The sequence below is a fragment of the Pipistrellus kuhlii genome, unplaced genomic scaffold, assembly GCF_014108245.1.
Source record: "Pipistrellus kuhlii isolate mPipKuh1 unplaced genomic scaffold, mPipKuh1.p scaffold_m20_p_7, whole genome shotgun sequence".
NCBI lineage: Eukaryota > Metazoa > Chordata > Mammalia > Chiroptera > Vespertilionidae > Pipistrellus > Pipistrellus kuhlii.
In genome coordinates, this window is record NW_023425573.1 from 35212090 (window position 1) to 35219128 (window position 7039).

Below are 7039 nucleotides of genomic sequence, written 5' to 3' on the forward strand. Positions count from 1 at the left end.
ATCGACCAGCTGCCTCTTGCACACCCCCTACTGGGGATGTGCCCGCAACCAACGTACATGCCCTTGATCGGAATCGAACCCAGGACCTTTCAGTCCACAGGCGGACGCTCTATCCACTGAGCCAAACCGGTGCCAGCAAAACAGCCATTTTTATTGCTAATGGTTTTCAAAGACTGGAGATTGTTTTACTTGTTAAGTTGGATAAGATTTATTAAATTAGCTTATTATAAGATAAGAGCTCATCTTAAGGTAAATTCCAACCTGGAAGCAAGAATGACTTAGAATAGATATCTTTTCCCAGTCCATTCCAGTGGAAACCTTAGCCTAATTCCACCTCTGGAAGGAAAAAAAAGGTCAGGGATGCATGAGAAAGGAAAGCTCATAGTGACTCACTACAGTTTTTGGAATGAGGATTATGCTTCCACTCCCACAAGGCTGATGCCGAGAACTTCCACTTTGGAAGATCAGGCAGATCTTGACACGAAAGCCTGTTGAAGTAGTGACGCACCCTAAGAAAGAAGCTGAGTTCACTGCGAGCTTCTAGACTGCACAGTTAAAAATGCAAGACAGCAATACACTGTGCCCAGTACACTCAAAGTGCACATACATTTTGGTGAGCAATTTTAATTTTAGGACTATGCTTAGAAGTAATTAAGCATATATCCAAAGGTTGAACTACTAGGCAGATCATCCAAACTAGGTTCATCATACAGAAATAATAAGAGCAACCTAAATATCCAACTATAAAAGTTCAGACAAATACATCCATATACAGAATGGGGCAATAGATTTTTAATTGTTTATATGGAAAATAATACAAAAATTAATAAATACCAATACAATTGTTTCATGTATTCACAACTGTTAACCTACTTTTGCCCTACCCTCTATTATATACCATTTATATTTAAAGTAATAGTATAGACAAATATTGATTAATGTGATAAGATGTCTAAAAGTTATTAAGGACAAACACAGGTAACTAACCAATATGTACTCAATGATTCAGTTTTTGTAAAGTAAATGTGTGAATGTAAGTGTGGTTTTAAAAGCTCTTAAAGGGCTTCTGGCTCAAGGTGGTGGGCTACATAGATGTATTTAATCTCCTCTTCCTCTTCAAAAAACTATATCACTAAAATGATTTTAAAACACACACTCTCACAAAGAAGACAGCTTATAAAGGTGTGAAAAGAAACTCCTCTTGGTTTTACTCCCCAATCCAACTCTGGGTCTTGCTTCCATTTCTCCAAGTGGAAGAATGAGAAGGGATGAGACAGGAGGATGGGAAAAGGAGATTTTTTCCCCCCTTTTTATTTCACATATTCTGTACCATTTGAAAATGTTCATTCGTATGTGTGTATTTTGGTAACTTTAAAAGTTATTGAAGAATATATATAAATACGTTAATATAATAGCATCACATCATTTTGCCCTTAGTTTCAGTAAGATACACCTAAACTTGGTAAGGGCAGAAGGCAAAAAAGAAAAAAATAAGAGAAGAGAAGAGAGAAGGCAAAGAGCAAAAGAGTACATTTTTTTTCTTTTTTTAATTAAAATAAAATATATTTTATTGATTCTTTACAGAAAGGAATGGAGAAGGATAGAGAGCTAGAAACATCGATCAGCTGCCTTGTACACCCCCTACTGGGGATGTGCCCACAACCAATATACATGCCCTTGACCCGAATCAAACCTAGGACTTTTCAGTCCGCATACCTACGCTCTATCCACTGAGCCAAACCAGTTTTGGCAAGAGAGTACATTTTAAATGGAGTGCTGATTTCTGCCTCACTGTCCTTTCCACCAGCTTGAACTTTACCCAAAGTATATCTGAAAGAGGAGATGTGAATGCGACCTGTTCGGGTCCCACGAGTTTTTCATACTTGAAGAGTCTGGTCACGCAGTGTGTGATTCTAATGTTAACAAATCCTTTTATTTGTGTTTGTTTACATTTAAATAACATGGCTTTTTAACGCAACTACTTCATTAGGTGCTCGATTGTGGAAGCAACAGTTTTATTCCAACACAGTGATTTAAGATACTTTCAAGGATAATTCTCATTCCTCCCTTCCTAATTTAAACATTAATTCCCAAAACTATGAAAAACTAGTGCAGATATTAGTAATCAGCGGTAGTACTAAGGTATGTTTTATTTTCTCCCCCTCTCTCTTTAGTCGTATTTTCTATTTGAATAATGAGGAAGTGTTCCTTTTGTATTATAGAAAACTATATTTTAAAATTTAACCATAGCCATATCTCTCATTCCACCTTCACTTGGTCTGTGGGCACCCAGTGGCTCATTTTCTTTTCCAAATGCAACAAGACTTCATGACTCAACTCTGTTTTTAGACTCCAGCTGCCCCAAATAGAGCACTTTGTAAAAATATCAGCCCAGCCAGCAGCCAGCATGGCTCAGTGTTGAGTGTTGACCTATGAACCAAAAGGTCACAGTTTGATTCCCGGTCAGGATGCATCCCCAGGTTGTGAACCCCAGTTCATTTTTAAAACAAATAATATCACAATACCATAGTTTTGTATCTTACAAAACTTACCCAATCCCAACCAGAGGGAAAAAGGTGATGGGGAAGTAGAAGAGGTTATAGGGGGATAAAACGTAATGGAAGGAGACTTAACTTGTGAACACACAATACAATATACAGATAATATATTACAGAATTGTATAATGTATTATAGAATTGTATTGATGTATTATAGAACCTATAGAATTTTATTAACCAAAGTCACCCCAATAAATTCAATTGAAAAGTTAAAGTAAATAAGTAAAGTTCTTCTGGGTCAAAAGGAAATCAAAACTAAAATAGAATATCTCTAAAGTAGCAATAACAAAAATACTAAAACTGTAGGGAAATAAAAATTTATTTGCAAACAAAGGTATACCTTTAAACACTTTAACTACTAAAATAGGAAGAAATTAATATGAAGTAGTTATGCATTCAAAGAAAAAGTTAGAAAAGGAAAAAGCAAAATAAATTAACCTGGAAGAATTTAAAAAAAAAAGTTAGTAAACAAATTAAAATCATAAAATTGATACAGCAAAAAAATAAGTAAAGCTTTTTCAAAGTTGTAAGGGAAAAACACACCTCATCAAATTCCAATTTGTGTCAGGTGGCACTAATAACTAGCCCAATTGTTTTTCTTTTTCCTTGTATAAAATGTTTTTTAATTTTTTAAGAAACTCAAATTTATATTCATCAGTAAAAAAAATAAATATTTTTAGAATTTGAATTATACTTGGAAAATGACATTTGTAGCAGAAACATTAAGTACACTGCTACTTTATTATATAAATTTTCAAAGTGATTCAGAAAACTGAAGATAACATAGAAAAGAAATTCTCTGATGAATTATCCACGTTCCTTTCTTTTATTGTCTGCTCTCCTTTAATTGTTAGTTACAAAATCTCATTTTTGGCTCATCTCAGAGGCTCTCAAAGACGAAAATCTAAGTCTCTTCACAGTCTGTTCCTGTTTTTTTCTTTGGCCTCCTTCCGTCTCTTAGCCAAAAGTTTAGCATATTCTGCGTCCTCTTCCTTGTTTTTCTTAGTACGTTGTTTCTTCAGACTGTAGGGGTGTCGAACTCAATCAGAGAAGGGGCCAAAATCTAAAATCCAGCCTAAATCTCGGGCCGAATGGTTTACTGAACAGTCATAAACTGTCATTGTGATGGAAACGCAGTGGATTTCAGTGATGACAGCGCGGTGCGGGCCACATTGCAAGGCCTGGTGGGACGGATTTGGCCCGCAGGCCTTGTGTTTGACACATGTGCTTCAGAGCAATAAGTCTGCGTTTGTGTCACAGGACATGTAGGGTAACAAGACTCTGAATCTTGGGTGCTTTAGTACTAGTTTCCTACCTTCTTTGTTTAGACTCTAAACTTTAGAGGCTTCTTCACAATGTATTTGTGGACATCATCTCCTTTAGAGACAGAAAAGTCCGAGGATTCTGCTGGCTCTTTTGGGCCCCAGGCGATGAGGCACAGTGGTGTTAGTGAGACCAGGAATAGCTTCCTCCCTCGTTTTCTACAATGACCAAATTGAGAACACTGAGATTGGCATCCACAATGTGCCACCCCGAACATATTTGCATTTTCTCTCTCCAGTCCTCCTCTGTCTGTAACAGGCGTGCCCCTTACTCAGCACCAGGTGGACTCGGCCGTGGGTCAAGACACCCTGCTTCATGGGGAAACCTTGTTTGTTGTTCCCACCACTGACTCACTTCTCATAAAAGGTACAAAGTTTGCGTTCATCGTCCACTTCAATGCATTTCTGGAACCCGTGGCTTTAAAGAAATGTTGAGCTTCATCCTGAAGCAGCTGAGGCACCACGAAAAATAGCTTATCCACATTTCTGACTGCAAACCTGAAGGATGAGGATTGGGCTGTCCCCAAAGAATAATTTTGAAATCCTGAAAGGACAAGCAAGCAGCCATTTATCTCTGGCCTGTAGGATAAGCAAATCCTTTAGCAACTTTAGAAGTTAGAGAGTAAGATGCAGCTGAACGCTGCCTGGGGTCCAATCCTATGGAAATCTGTCCCAGGTGGTCACCTGACCAAGTTTTAGGGTTAATGGTTCTGATCTGGAGAGAGTGACACGCCAAGACTGCATGTGCTCTATGGAGGATGGGTGCATGGATAGATACCTCATTACAAGAGATACAGCTTTTAATATCTTACTATGTGATGAAGGATAATTTAGTTTCCTGGGCTCCTTTATTTTTATAGATTTAAAATGGGAATCCTACTCTTCGTTTATTTTGCAAATTAAATGAGAGATTCCCTGTGGTTGTATAATGCTGGTGAACGTTCTAAAGTATAAGAATAAGCTTTAAAATATTTATTAAGGAAAAAAAGGATAAAACATGCTATGTACAGCAGAGTAGTTGGGCCTTTAAGTGTGGGAAGCAGACAAACAGTTCTCGATAAGCCCAAGTGGGAAGCCTGGGAAAATCATGTTCCCCTTTAGCATTTTGCACCTTGTTTACGAGTTAAATTAATGCCTTGGCAACAAGAATTGCATTTTTCTTGCATGGAATCCATCTCTAAGAAAACACACACCTGGCGGCTGTCAACAGCAATTTGCTAGCCAAACTAGAGTGAGCCCACTGACAGGGTTGGCGTGGATCAGCCTTAATCCTTCCTCAGGGCGCTGAAAAGCAAAGGGCAAAGAGGAGTACCTATCGGGGATGTTCAAGTTAATCCCATTCTGCCTGACCATTCACCGGAGCCCGGCACCACCGCCGCCTCCCCTGTCATCTGAAATTAGGACTGCTGAACCATATTTGGGGAAACCTCAAACAGCTACAAGTCAGATATAAGTTCTGAAAATCTTGAGACAAAGATCTGTTTTCTTAGCTCCACTAAGATGCCTGACAACACCTCAACCTGGGTCTCTTTGTTCATCACCTCTAAGATCTTGGACATGCTGCTAAAACACTTATCCAATACCCAACTGCATCCCCAAACTTACCATAACTTTTCTGGGATATTCTTTCCATTGCACCATTTTACCCAGAACTTTTAGGTATCTAATATTTCCTTCCAGACTATGCTCAGCAACTCTAATTCATTCTAACAATTATTCCCATCCTCACCCTCACTAGCCTGCTGAGTTTGGCCTAACCTAGATCTTAATACCACCCTCACACACTCCACCCTACCCCACCATTCATCATTGGGACAGGGCCCTCTAGCAGAAAGCCAAAGTGTAACCTCAACTAGTCTGGCCTTTCTTTTTTGGCTCTTGATTACATATGATAGATCTTGGACATGTCCCTTAGAGTCTACAATGTTTAATAATAAAATAGATTGTGACAGTGTACTTTCTGCTCCTATTTTTTTTTGTTTGTTTATTTGTTTGTTTTGTTTCTGTTGTTGATATTCTCTTGTTGTGGTTATTTATTTAACATAATATTTTCAAGGTTTTTCTGTATTTTAGCATATGTCAGAATTCTATTTCTTTTTTTTCTTCCTGGTTTTTAATTCCTCCTTGTTTCCCTGAGAAGGGCACTGATAGGGAGGTACCAAATTGATCTGGAAAGGATGAACTAGGTGTGCTTAGATCATGGAGCTTGACCTCAATGGGTAGGAATTGGAATCCTTACCTATCAGTCCAACCATGATGTCTAATTTTAAGCTTTAAATATTTAAAATAAGAACTGCTATAAAAGACCGAACTTCTTGTGAAAATGAAATCAAATGAAGTAAAATAAATGAAACCACTTTGCCAGCTATAAACTACTTAAAACAAATAAACCATGTCAATAATCATTGTAGTGATTCTCTGCTAAGGCAAACAACCAAGACCTTGAGTGGAAAAGTTAGTGCATCTCCCATCTCATGCCTTCTTCCTGGTTCCACCCCAATGCTCACTGTCTTCTATCAGATCCAAGTCCCAATGCTCACTGTCTTCTATCAGATCCAAATCTCCCACTCCTTTTCCCTCCCCTGATTATTTCCTCACATCCTTCAGCACCAGTGGAAACTTCTCAACTAGTTCTTGATCTCATTATCAGATTATAGATTTCACGATAAGGCATGAATGAGGATTAATCCTTCTGGAATATATTTACATTTTAAAATGGTGTGTTAATTAGAAGAATTTTCTGTAGAGAAAAATGGGAGCTTATTTTTCAGACTTTAAGGTAATATCTATGATAGTCAGCAGAATGTATTCATATTTTCACCAAAATATATGTACAGAAATATTCATAAGCACAATATTTATAACAGCCCAAAACCAGAAACAATCAAAATGCCCATCAACAGTAGAACAGATAGGTGCACAGTTTATGTTCAGTCTCTTCCCACAACCCCCTCTTCCCTTTTTCCCAAGAATCGTCAGTTCACTCCCCTTCCATACTTCTGATTCTATTATATTCAACAGTTAATATTGTTCATCAGATTTTTTTAAATTTCCTTGGTTTTTAGATTCACTTGTTGATAATTACGTATTTGTTGTTCATAATTTTTATCTTTATTTACTTTCTCTTCCGAAAGAACCCCCTTCAGCAATTCATATAAT

The 7039-nt window shown here is 37.6% G+C and overlaps 1 long non-coding RNA gene across 1 annotated transcript in view; it reads right to left on the reverse strand.

The window, feature by feature from the left end:
* Nucleotides 1-3914: 3914 nt before the first annotated feature.
* LOC118709828 overlaps nucleotides 3915-7039 on the reverse strand; it is a 5897-nt gene continuing 2772 nt past the window's right edge. The window contains exons 2-3 of the long non-coding RNA XR_004985152.2: nucleotides 4372-4378; nucleotides 3915-4230 (exon numbers count right to left, since the gene is read on the reverse strand). This is a non-coding gene — a long non-coding RNA (uncharacterized LOC118709828). The remainder of the gene's footprint in view (nucleotides 4231-4371; nucleotides 4379-7039) is intronic.